General features: G+C 35.6%; 1 protein-coding gene across 2 annotated transcripts in view; it reads right to left on the bottom strand.

Annotated features, from left to right (window-relative positions):
* The window catches only part of LOC128677283 (uncharacterized protein), a 197,218-nt gene extending 184,441 nt beyond the window's left edge, over window positions 1–12,777 (bottom strand). The window contains exon 1 of one of the 2 annotated variants that reach the window (XM_053758006.2): window positions 11,793–12,777. The gene's annotated coding sequence lies outside the window, so the exon portion shown is untranslated. The remainder of the gene's footprint in view (window positions 1–11,792) is intronic. The other variant, XM_053758004.1, reaches the window with a different exon arrangement.
* Window positions 12,778–14,369: the final 1,592 nt, after the last annotated feature.

Here is a 14,369-nt window from a genome sequence, read left to right as displayed (position 1 = left end):
TTGTGCCCACGCATTGTTCTTAGTATGAAATTTTTTATTAGGTAATACTTATGTGATAAAATTTACGCAATGGCTGAAATACTTCTAAATATGAAGCGAATAATATGCGGCATTGCGTGTGTTGTGTTCAATGTTTCGCTACATCGCGTTCTCAAATGCAAGAACACGCAAATACGAGAGAAAAAGGGAGAGATATGAAATCACACATATTCCTTATATGTATTCTGTCTAACAATTATAAGTAACTATTACATTTTAATCTTCAAAACCTTCTTTTTAAATCAAATAATATCGTTTCTAAAGAAAATACTATTTTCACGTTTTTCTATATTACACGCGTCATGCCGACTAGACGAACGATCAGCACCTTTTCAAATCCTAACATAACAAAAAGAACGAAGCTAACCCCCGTGACGTCACCTGAACGAATTAAAACTTCCATCTTTATCGCTCATCGCCTTCTCGCTCACACGTAGGGCCCAATTGACCCATTTTCGGCGGCGGCCGTGCAATAATTTTACGAAGGGAGGTCTAGCTATAGGATTCGCACGCTTGCACATTATTTGGGGCCCAGTGACCGAAAAACATTTGATTTTAAAATTGCAATCCATTATTTAAAATTGTTTCTATGAACAAATTAAAACCAAATAAAATACCGATGCCATTTTCCAAACCCTTGAAAATACAAAAAGAGCACAAGGGACAAAGGGCTGCCTGAGGGCGGAACTTTTCTCTATGACTTTGGAATAACATTTTCCTCACCCAAGACCCAACAAGCTTATTATATTTACATAATATGAGTAATAAAAGGTAACCGGCATTACATCGAAGATGCACGCACGAGTGACCCGACGACAGAAGAGCTAGAGCTCTAGAGTAGGGTTGCAACAGAGATATTCGATCTACAGTCTAAAATAAATTTTTGACTCATCTTTGAGATTTGGCTGTGATTTTGGAACCAGCCGCTTGCCTAACGCCTGCCTTCCTTGGGAATGCTATTGTTGCCTATCAACTAGTCTGTGTCCCTTAGTGCTCTCGTACGACATAAATGGGAGGATACACGTTTCAACATATAAAATTCAATCTCGTTTTTTTTATGAACGTTAGGTTAGCATGTTTGTATACATCTACAACAATTACCATCCAGTTATTTAGCGACATTAAAAAAGAAATACTACAAGTGTATATTGACAGTCTCGTGCAAAAAAATGGTCCAATATGAGCGCTGCTGTCCATGTCCGCACGCCAACTAATAAATCTTCTCCACAATAATGGCGCCAATCTCTTTTTACTAAATCCAGTGTGCGTACGTGTTGTGGTTTAGCTAATGCGGCGTGCTATCCCGTTTATAAATCATCCCCATCGATGATTGGCAAAACGGGGAATGTAATGCCCCGGGTCTACCGAGAGCGGATCGCGTTATCGCCCTGGGCACAAGTCTAGGGCAACTACAATGGAAAGCAAAGAGAAACGTGCAATGATTCAGCGTTTACTTTGTTTACCATGCAGATATTGTGGTAGATCCTTCCAAGTTTTATTACTTTGTTAACGTAAATTATTTTTTTTACTATATGTGGTTTGTCGATTTTCAAGATGTTACTTAGGTAGAATCGGTTTCTAACCTTTTATGCTCATATTTTTAAGCTTAGGTAATCATATCACATTTAAATCTGATTACTAAGTACATTGATAAAAATAATAATTATACAGTAAATGGAAATGCCATAATAAGGCCGCTCTGTTATAAAACTGCGCGGAGCCGGCACCGAAAGTGCGCATTGTTGTAATAATCATATTTTTGTAAGCGCCATAAATATTGCGCTTTTACGTTTTTATGATACAAAATTGTTAACGAGTTCAATGCTAAAACCGCATTTTGATACTTTGGTGTTTCGATGGTGTTCAAATGGCCGTTTTTACTGCCATCATCTCGCGAACAAATAGATTTTTATCACGTTATGTAATGTTACTCAGACAGGACGGGAAATTGTAGAACTTTTTGTTTATTTGATATGTCTCCGAGATCTGGAGCGGCGTTATTTATTTGTACTTTGTACACTCGTCCGAAGTTGTGTTTAAGCTCCAACTTTCAACAACAAATGTCTGGGTTGTGTATGTGCTATAAATGTATGAACATTTACTTTTTTTTTTGTATATATATATTTGTAACTTTATAGAGGTGTGGAATTGAGCAACCAATTCGCAATATAATATGTTTTGTAGTAAACATTTTCGCCTAAATCATTTTATCACATTTTACTCCATTGTCGACGCCTCATGACATTAATAAAAGATTTCCTTAACCTCTTTCATTTGTAATGCATAATGTGACGCAGGTAAAACCAACGGAGCAACTTGCATCATCAACGTACAATGACTTACTTACAAGGGTAACTTAAAGTAATTTCCTGGTGTATTTAGACACATAAACATGAGCATGGGCATTCCCACAGACTTAGGGCTTACAAACGTACCTACATAATGATATAAACATAAGTGTCTGCTCAGAAATGAAAACAAATTTAACTACAATTTAGCAGCGTGCGACTAGTAGTGTGTAACACTGCATTTATCATCGAGGTGGGAGCGTCTGTGTCTACAAAGCCAAGACATTAATCATTAGACCAATAACCAACTCTTCACATAAATACAAAGTTATGAACAAAAATCGTTTGTGTAATTCTAGGTTTTAAATTATTTACTTTACATGTGACGTGATAACGTTTGACTGTGTTATATACCCACAGTTCGATTGTGGGTTAGCTTTTCAAGATTTTTTTTATCATTAACATTAAACTACGACAAACAAGTTCTGAAGCTTAAATAATTAGCTTTATTATTGTAATGTGACTGGGTCCTAAATTAGTTTAAAACCCTACTGAGTCAGAAAAGAGTCGCTATGAAAACTCAACATAATGTTACATAAATCAGTTTTGGTTCATTGAGTCAACAAGTCGTCTTCTGCGTCTGTCTGTTTCTAAGCCTCCTTTTAAACCATGCAGCAGAGTTTGATGTAGTTTTCACTGGTTATATAGACATATATTTCCTAGTGTTCATAGTCCTCGTGTGAAGCCATGCTGGGTCACTTAGTTTAGAGCTAGCGAAGTGATCAATTCATAAATGAGGTGGTTTGGAGAGGTACCCTACACGAACATGTATTAGTAAAATTTAATAAATTTAATTTTTATAATAAGCAACATAACATACACCAAGCACATTTTTATCTATGGTTAGGATTACCACCGATTTAATTTCGATAATGGCGATCTGCATATTCCAGCGTAGTGATGAGGGTGCCAGCCCCGCGAGATGTAGGTCGGGTCGGGCCCGGCTTGCATATTTATCTCATTCATGTCAACTGTCTATTGAAAATTTAACTGTTTTATTCGATTTTTAAATACTTCTAGTCACTGGCTAGCTATAAGAATCTTGACAAGATGAAAAGAAAAAAAACCGTAATCGCATTATTATTTTTTTTTAATTAATAGCACAAAAAGATTAGATAGATATATAATTCGTTTATTTGGTTTACCACAAACACCAAAAAATAACTGACTAGTCTTATAATAAAAAAACATAAAATTGAACAAATTGGTGTGCTTTAATTAAATAAACTTCTATTAATTACTGGAGGCTACCATGAAACATAAAACACATAGAACGTCATTGCGTTCACGCTGTCTCTCCTTTTTTACACAATGCGTACAGGATATGGGAAAAAATACAGCATATGGACGTTAATATCTTCCTACGTGTTTGATATTTCGTGATAGACCTTCTGGTGCCGAGAAGTCGCATATGTTGAGAATATGAACACTTACAAAAAAACAATGATGATTTACACTGTTACATTTGGGGTGAACAAGTAGAGTAAACTATAAAGTAGCACGCTAAAGTCCTGTCTTCGTTGAAGAGTCCACCTTTACATTCGATCAGTTAAAAGATTTAGAATGTATTTTTCCAGTCATTTAAATTTCTGAATAAATTGAACAAGTTGAAGAAAATAGATAAATTTGTTTAATTTGAAAAAATATATCCCTTAGTAAGTTACGAAATCCTACCAATAAATACGAACGTTTGTGAGGATGTAGGTTGATTACTCTTTCATGAGAAATCTACTGCACGGATTGTTATGAAATTTGGTACAAGGGTAGAATATAACTTTGAATAAAACAAAAGGTACTTTTATCCCGAAATTCCCACGCAAGATAAGCCTCAAGGCGTAGTTAGTACTATTTATTTATTATTCCATACATAAATTCATTTAATTCTGAAGCAATTCATTAATATACGACGACAGGTTTATTAATTAACTTTAGACTAAGTCTCAACAGTCTATTAGAGTTCCCTCCTTGAAATTAATTTTATCCAAAAGAAATATGTACATACCGGCCTTAGAACTTCCGAATAAAACTTTTCTGTTAATTCTTAAATGGGCTTGAAGCTTGAACCTATATAGCATAATAATGGCAAATAAATCCACCACATTAAATAATTCATGAGCGTAATGATGAGAACTAAACTTGCATTCATTATCATAAGCAACGTACACATAACACGTCCTAAGACCACATAAAATACTTTGTCCTACTAACATTATAAATGCTTAACCTAAGTGAGCGGGGATGTGAGGATGTTTGATACTCTATCACAAAATACTACTACCCGGATTGTGATGAAATTGAATACACGGACAAAATATAATCTAAAATGGCCTATTTAAAATTAAACTCAGGGTACTTTTTATCCAAAATTCCAACGAGAAGACAGCTCCGAGTCGCAGTAGGTTCTGTTTGTTACAAGTGACTAATGAAATTTTAAAAAGAACTTATCCATACAAAAGGAATCGAATTTCACCAGGTGCATTCGGATTTCCGAGTTAAAATCCTCTCTTTTCCAATCTGCGGTTGGAGAATAAATCATTGACGTCACATCGATCTGCAGCCAGGACATTACTCATTTTCTGTCTTCAGAGGAAAACGGATTTTTTCCTCAACGACGTCACTTGTAAAAAACACGGAACGGAATGCTGAATCATGTAAATTACAATTGTCAGACTTGTTAATTGATGACTTCACTAATTGGGATAGGTAAAATTTTCTTCTTCATGTTTAGTCGAATAGGAAGCGAACTTTGAAAGAATAGGAATTTTAGAGAAATTTTATATTTTATTATGTACCATTGTTTATTTTCGTAATGGCTTGAGATCATCAAGGAGATATGATCTGACAACTCAAGATGTCTAAGCCCTTGAAAGAAGGAGAAAAAGTAGGCAAGCCGACCTTGGGCTCCAACGCTCTATGGCGGAATAAAAAACTGTAACGTTTTCCTGTAAAATATTTGATGAACGAAACTATTTCGATGTCCACTACTTTCGTGAAAATTAAGCTTTATGGAAAGTAACAATCGTCAATAAATTAGGTGCTGTTTTTCATCCGGGACAGAAGCACGAAGCACCATTCCGCTTTCCCGATTTAAATATGGAATCTCAAAAAGACAGAGTGGAGGCGTGAAGCCCTGAGCAATGGCCGCTTTACGAACGAAACAAGTGCTCGCTCATTTTAATATTTCCAACTTTCCAAGCATGGTATCATTAAGCGACGAGGAAAAAGGAGGGAAAGTGGGCCAACAGGGATCTCCCTTAAAATCTCTTCAGTTCATTGTTGTATTTTTGTACTTACCTAAAGCTCAGTTTAGGTGGAAAGATTTTTCAGATTGATTTACAAAATTACGGGTCGCGTAAACTTTTAAAGTGTTATATATTTTTAGTTTGAAACTATTGCAAAGTTGTAGCCCAATGTACAATCTATAACTATACTTAACAAGGAAGATTCGCTTTCAGGTTTTAAATTTTAGAGGAAGCCTATCCAATAGGCGTGAAATTCTGATAACTAATATTGTTGTTACCTTTTAATACTGCCGAAACAACACTTTAGACTTATTACGTATTCCTTATTCGTCACAAAACTTGCGGAATAATACGCAATCCGCAGAAATATCTTCCTGTCTACGCAGCGCAGGACTTCGCCGGTAGTCATAAATCAGGACATGTCAAACTGAGTCGAACTCGGTCAGATATAAATTACTGCCTTAGCCGGGCCTGTTTCATTTTACAATGGGGAAAAACGGAGTCAGGCCCTGGCAAAACAAGCTGTGTCATGTTCGGTTACCTCTGACACGCTAGGTTACACTCAGGCCATATTTTACAGTTTTGGTTTTATTCGTTTCAGGGTTTAGTAGGAGATTTTTTAGTGATTCTCCTATTTGGAATGTTATAGTTCCACGCCTGTTTGCCTGTTTGTTAGGTATAAAAAAAGTTGGGAAACTTAATGAGTATAGAGATTTTTTAAAGAAGAATAATAATAATAGTTAATGTATTTATTTAACAAAGAAGTAATAATGCACGTACAAAATTTTTGTCTTTAAAAATGTCATCTTACAGGAACGTTTGGTGATAAATCATGAAGGAAAATAGTAAAAATGACAATAAAAGTCGCGGACTCATTAAATTTTTGACTGTGAGACATAAACTAGCTTTACGAGCGTGAATCTAGTTAGGCGCAAGCGTTTTCGTTTTGTAATGAAAGTGCCGTCACTAAATTTCATTCAGGCTGCAATGCGTCCAGTCACGCGTCATATTTTTTAATTTTTTTTTTTACATGACTGCCCAAAAAATGATAGTAGTGTTTTAAGGATTCATATTTTTATTTGCATACGTAGATAAGGTTATTTATTTCCCCATAATTGTTAAACGCATAGATCAAATTATATATTATTATTTTATCTATGGTTAAACGCCTCTTCAAATAATAATGTGTTATTGTATTATTACATTCCTTGCGCATTACTACGAGTTAAAGAGTGATCTCAAAGCATTTTGCAAGTAAATCGTTCCAATTACCACCTAACATGAAGCCGTGCTATAAAATTAATGTGTGCTTGTGCCTACCGGGGCGAAAAGATACAGGTTGGAAGCAAGCGATATGTGGTGATGGTGGGATGTGACGTCGCCAAATCTAATTGGTATGTATTTCTACTAAATATCTATTGGTATTGGTATGTATTTCTTCTATAATAGAGATCGTCGGTTTTAGAAATGTATAGAAGCCAATGGTTTCGTCGGGAAACGTCGTCTCCTACCGCAACCCGTCGTCTGCTGCCGCGACACGTCGTTTGCAACCAACTTACGCATTTACTGGCTTTTCTGACAAAAACACAATTCCATCTCTTTATTCGGATTCTGAACGAGTTCCCATTCTTTGACAATGCGGCTTGTTGGAATAGGGTTAAAATATGGCTAACATTCATGTTCAAACTAAAGTAAAAGCCAATTATGTGTATAATTTCTCATTCACCATGCACATTTCAGATAAAGGCAAAATTTGATATTGCTGAATTATAAAAGGCAGGAGCAAATATATTTTCTGTACCCATACCCCACGCATTATACAATGGTTTGTTATCAAATAATTTTACCACTGATGGTAATGATAATTTTAACATTTTTATATAACTTTGTTAAAGATAAAAAGTATTGCATTTTTAAATTACATATAAAAAGTTAGAGTGTTCTGATAAATAGCAAACATGTAGACAATGCCAAGTATTAAATTATACAAGTTTAACTAAATTATTAGATCAATTTAATTTATATAAACAAAACAGGTATATGATGCACCTGCAGAACTATTGTTTCCGGGAAGATTTCCCAACCCAATTTCGCTAATTAGATCACACATGTGCCGCGACTCAAAATGCGCGCGTGCGACAAAACTACTGCACAACAGTTGCACGATGACGAATCAGTCGCCGTTCTATTTTCGTTCTAAATTTGAATTTTTTCCGTCACACCAACCTTGACTGTACAAAAATGAAGTTCTTTGTATTCCTTTACTCGCGCGTTGAAGGTTTTTAGTGAAAATAATTTCTTGTGTATTTAATTACCAAATTCTTGGCACAACTTGGTTTAAAAGTCACTCAATTTCAATGAGTAGGTACTCATTGAAATTGAGGGACTTTTAAACAAAACTATGGGGGATTAACAACTATGGGGGACTGATAGGTATCAGTCCCCCATAGTTGTATAATTTGATATAGTTATGGCAAAATAAAAAAATTACTTTCCATTTACGTATTTAACTAGACTTTTGAGTTTTATAACATTTTTTTTGTGACTTTTAGTGATTTCTCAAAATGTCACAGCACTTCAGTCTTATATCCTAAAAGTGGCATGATAGCTTTTTTCAGTGAGTACAGTGTCCGCAAACTTCGGTACCTATAGTGAGTTCATAGAAATGCTGTTAGATCATGAAAGAAAAAATACATTGAATGTTTTTTTAATAAGTAGAAAATTAGCAAAATAGTTTTTGAGTTCATAAATGAATACGTTAGGTACAACCCGACGGTACAAACCGATGTAGATGAACAATAAACAACTATACCTAATTTTTGAAATTAAGTTTGTCAATATCACCATTGTAATTACGCTAAGTGTCCTTTTCCCGCCAAAATTACAATTTTTCCCGAGGTGCATTACGGGAATGAGCGCGATGGGGATTTAAGATGAAAATATTAAAAAGTGATTAAAACATCATTAATTTGTTTTCTAATTACTTACTTCCGTAAAGATAAAAGTAACGACAAATTTTGCGCTCTCGAATATTCGTTGTCATTATTCCGACTAATACAATGACTCTTTTCAAGTCATTTAGGTACCGATGGAATTGTTTTTTTTTTCATTCTTTGTCAATGATGATATGCGTACCGATGGCCTGATAACTAGGGATAAACGACGACCGTGCGAAGTTGAAACGAAAAAACGCTCATTTGAGAGAGAATTAATAAATTAAGAGTTATTTAAAATAGGTAGGTACTCTGTAACTCCATCGGTACATACCCAGATAAATTATATTTCTTCTAATCAAAAATACCATGAAAAGAGTATAAAAAAACAATTACCTGGGAGAGTCCAGTGACTGGGACTATGGTCCTAGTTAATAGCGGTCCAAGTTGATGGAATTCTCAGAAAATAAGTTCGGAAAAATATCCTATTTTTTCAACTATGCGAGTCTAAAAAGTGATTTTGACAAACACCCGTCTAACGTATTCTATTTAATAGTATGCAAATATATCCCTGATCATTTTTATAAAAAAAACCCTTAATAAGTAATTAGTATATAAGCACTGACAACGTGAACAAATCACGAGCGAGCCAATAATGTTGTAAAACTACGTTTTCATTTACATTTGATGTCGGCACTTCAGTTTACAAATTTTTGTGGTATGAAAATAGTTCCAACAATACAATAGACGTATTTTCAGCTGGAGTCGCAGAAATGTCCGAGTCTGGGAGACAGAGAAGGTCAGCTGTATCATAGTCATAGCGATAGAATTCTCCTTGGCAGCCACACAATACACGAAGGCGGGATTTGGCGGGGGCACAACACTCGCCGATTGATTGCTGCAATTCTATTGTTTTATTATTATTTCAATTTTTCTTTACTTAATCGTGTTATGGACGTCACACGAAGTGCGTAGGTTTGTACCTATTCCATGCACCTAAACAGGTTAAGTGTTATATTTATTATTTGACAAATAATAAAAATATTGTATCTTGTACCATGTTTTTTGGAATGAATCGTATGATCCGCTCTATAACACAATTAAGTGCACCACGGTTCTTCACTCTCGTGGGAAACTCTGTTTCAAAAAGTATACTATATTCTATTCTAGGACGACATGGTCGGATGACATCAAAAAATTCGACAAAGAATGGCAAGAGACCAAGGATAGGAACGCGTGGAGGAAGTTAGTGGAGGCTTTTGCCCAGCAATGGGACAAACAGCTAACATACATACAAACATGCTATTCTAAGTTATATTATACCCATGTAGGAAATTTTATTACAATACATTACGTAATCTTTGCACTATAGGGTAACAAACGTGATATTGATCTTAGGATGACGACGACCGTACAAATTGGAGATGAAAAAGTAGGAAAGCGGACACTGGACTCTGACGCTCAACAGCTGAGGATGCGACCGGGAACACGATCAGATGAGAGAGAGAGAGTAGCACACGTCCTAACTATACACATCAAAACACGTCCTTACTTATATAAGTACGACTAATATGAAGATGTAATTTATTAAAATAAAAACCAAGGCAAATATCTATTTGTAAAACAGCTTATCAGCTTATCTTTGTCGTGTCACAAAATATTTTTTGTGATATGTAAATTCATGGTCTCTGTACTACAAAAAGTGGTTGAAAAAAAAGACAATCATTCATTAACAATTGTTACTGGAGTTAAAATGTTATGTTTTTTTATTAATATTATGGCTATTAAAATCTCCATAAGTTTATTTATGTATAATTAAGAGACATAATATATTAGCAGTGATCATAATTTAAACATTTCACTAGGCACTAAAACTAAAAATGGAATAAATTACTAAGTAGTTGTATTAACATATATAAATGATAATCACACTAATAATAAAGGCGTAAATTTGGATGTGTGTGAGGACGTTTGTCAATCACGCTAAATCTAATGAACGGATTTCGATAAACTTTGGTATATGGGAAGAATGTGGTTACATTCTGAAGACCTACCACGAAACATACAAACTCAGCACATTCTTTAGCACATTCTAACGGCCACATGCTCTCTTTATCCCCTGTCGTGTATGTATCGTTTCAAAAAAGAGAATATGTGGACGCAATAACGTGCAATAGGTACTTTATTAAATTCGAATACCTACCATTAACAATCTTCTAAAGATATGGTATAGGTACAGGTAAGTACGAATTACTTGTAAAGTTACGAGTACAGTACGGTACATATACCTACAGTACGTCTTATCCCTTGGATGCTCGAGTGCATACATGCGTTAAAATTCCATACAATCGTGCTGCATTCCCATTTGGTGTGCACTGTGCACGGGCCATTAGACATCGCTAAGTATTGCAAAGGCCCCCAAAATATACTTTCTACAAAACATTAATTTCTGTTATTGCTTTACTTCAAAATTACAAACAATCTTTATGACGATTTGTTTGTTATTTGTACATTTGCTTCCGCAGAAACATAAAATGAATCAATTCTAATTTCAATTGAAACCATTGATAGTTAAAAAGCAATAACCCCGTTCACAAAGACACGGCATCCAAATACGATTAACATAGGCAATAAATGATTTCTGGGTATGGCAGCCAAATACCACGGCCATACATATTCATAAGCGTTGTTTATAGGAACTGTTCAAACAGCCGCCCGCGCTGGCTTCGAGCTGACATAACAAGCCGTTGCATTGCAAATTTTCAAACTTATGTCACTTTCAACCCAGTTTCTATGTGCATTTATTTTTCTGCTGTTGGCTGTTGATCTTGCATAAAGAGTTTGCGACGCGAAAATCTCCGATGGATTGCGTGCAGCGTAGTCTGTAGTCTCTAAATCCATACGAATACAAAACATCAAAACCCCCCCCCCCCTTTATTTATGTCGTATGAAATAATAAACAGCTGAAAACTCCTCACACAGAATTGAAACTTGCAAGAATATCGTAAAAGCAATGACGAAGAAACAGAAATAAAGATTGACACGTTGAAGTCCCCTTCAAATATTTTGAGGGCTGTTTAAAGATCGCTGATTCAGAACATAAACACAAAGGGACACAGGTTTCTGTGGGATTTGAATAAATTACCATAATAATTTGATGATTTGAAACAAAAAGAGCAATTTGTCATAATAATTATGTACATTAATTAATTAAAGACAATACAACTTACCTTGATAATGAAACCTCTTCTTATTTTTCTTCCAAGCACATCAAAATTTGTCCAAATATTTCACTGTATCACTTTATATGTAAACAACCTCCATTATATGGCATATTCCCATCTGAATGATAATGGGGCCTCCAAGTTTTTGCTTTCAGTTCTTTATTGTAGTATTCACAACCTCGAGGGAAATATAGCCAAAGTTAGTTCCGAGAGGAACACAACAACCTTTTTATCGACATTTTTAGCAAACACCAAAACATGTAGATGATAATATTCACATAAGTACCTAAGCTACATCACTGAGTGATACATAAATAATCTTATTTTTATTTGAGTTAATCACAACTCACGAGAATTATACAACCAGATTATTGATAAGTCTTTGACAGGTAGCCAGCAGAGGAGAGAATCAAGCGTGAACCGGCAGGTATTTCTTTAATTTATCACAACCAACTAGTCTATGAAAGGTCGCCCTTTCTAATCATACGTCACCTACATAGCTCTGTCACTTTCAACTTTTATCTAATTTATTAAAACTAATCGTCATTCACAACACTGTAGAGGTAAACATTGGATAATTTACATGACGTTAACTTTTCTTGTCTCTCGAAATTAACACTACGAATTCCATTTCAATTCACCGTTACATCACAAAACTCACTTAAAGTAAACTTAAAGTTTATTTGAATGTTTTTGGCACAGTTAGAAAATTGGCGGTTTTCATGTTAACACGTGAATTTTGACACGTCCGGAACCGCGGGACGCGAGGGGCCGAGCTCAGCAACCACTCCACTGAACACACGTTTCAGATTGAGAATTTATAAATAGTTATATGTATCCGAGTCGGCCCATTTCACTACGAGATGGCGATGTCCAAACGATGCAACGGACAGCGGTGAATGTCAGGTGATTCCGAAATGTCAGTGAAACTGTTTTCAGTTTCCCGATGAGACGTGTGTTCCCCGCACTGTTTGTGCCCAGTTACTAGAGCCACGCTTTCTACACTGCAACTGCTGAAAGGCGAAACCTGTTGAAATAGGACGGGATGCTGCGAGAGAGCGGGATACTACTCGGTTTCGGGAGGTCGCTTCTAGTTTCAGGCGCTTATTTTGCTACGTTCGCATGTGTGCGTGAAAAGTTGCGTGCTACGAACGCCGAATCGGTGTTAGTGAGTTGTGGAAAACTCTCTTTAGGGCGCTTTCACAAACGCGCTTATTTTGTTTGTTGTTAGGGCCTCTAATAAAGACTATTGAATTCTAATATATTTTCATTTACCTAATAAACTATTCTGATCAAAGTCACCTTTATAAAAATCTCTTAAAAATTAATTAAACGCTACTCTACATTTATTTCATTGTTAGTTATAAAACTATATTTCTAATATTACAGTTTCTCAAAAACTAGTACTTAATATTTTTTCCTTCATAGTCATTATTTATTATAATATGGAAGTTACATTGTTTATCCATTAATTTGTTTATAAAAAAAACTACTTAAATATTAATGAGCCAATCACCTTTTCAGTATCGATTAACAGTGTGTCTAAAAGTGGATTAGGAGGCAGGTGAAATCGGTATCGTGTCCAAGCGAAGGTGTCGTTGTAGGAATTAATCAATTTAAAGTAGCATCAAGCAATATAAACAAGGGCCACACAAACGCGTGGCATAATGAAATAGCACGCATCTTTCGTAGGCTGTGTAGGTCGAGATGCGAGACGCGCCGCGGCCGAGAGCGGGCGAGATGACAACACGCAACGTGCCTGCGCACGCAGCGTTCGATACACCCCTCACCCCTCCACACGACCCCCATACCCATCCCATCCCGAAATCTATACCGAAATGGGAGACCACCTCTGACAACTCTCTCTAATGTACCAATGTACCCTTCATTATATCGGGAATCAATTGACAAATGTGTACCTCCACGGGACCCCAACACACGCGATGCAGCGAGCCCAAGGACGCCGGGCCGCTTTTGTTTATCTTTTTAAAAGCCTCCTAATGGAAAGACGTCCCGACGAAGGGCGAATGTTCCGAACATTTCTGTGAATGTTTCATCTACAAGTTAATAAAATGTCCTCACGTTTGACGTAACAATGAGACAACTTTCGAAGCCTGTTTATTTTCGATGACAAAGTGGTGAATAAGTTATTGGAGTTTTATTTTTTATAATTTCATCAAAATCTTTATAAGAAAATATATATATATATTTAACATTTGTTTAAAATATTATTTATTTAATAACAATCACATAAAAAACAAAAGCTCTTAAAAATAAAGGAGAAAGATAAATTGACAAGTCCGTTTGCCTCCTTTCTTTAATGCGTTTATAAATCTAGTTAAATAACATTGAGTAGGCATACCTACGTATTACAGACAAACAACATGAATTTGAGAAGGTATTTAGTTGTCCCGATTAATGCCGTTTAGAATGTTTGTCACAGTGCCAGGGCCGCGGCATACAGAGAACAACACATACACTGTGAAAAATAGTGAGTCGCCAGTGACAACTGGATAAAAATATCATTACACGTGGTGACCAAACGGACACGGAACTGTCTTAATACCAATCGTGTTCTATTGT

Source organism: Plodia interpunctella, chromosome 17, assembly GCF_027563975.2.
Source record: "Plodia interpunctella isolate USDA-ARS_2022_Savannah chromosome 17, ilPloInte3.2, whole genome shotgun sequence".
NCBI lineage: Eukaryota > Metazoa > Arthropoda > Insecta > Lepidoptera > Pyralidae > Plodia > Plodia interpunctella.
This window is presented reverse-complemented; position numbering and strand designations above follow the sequence as displayed.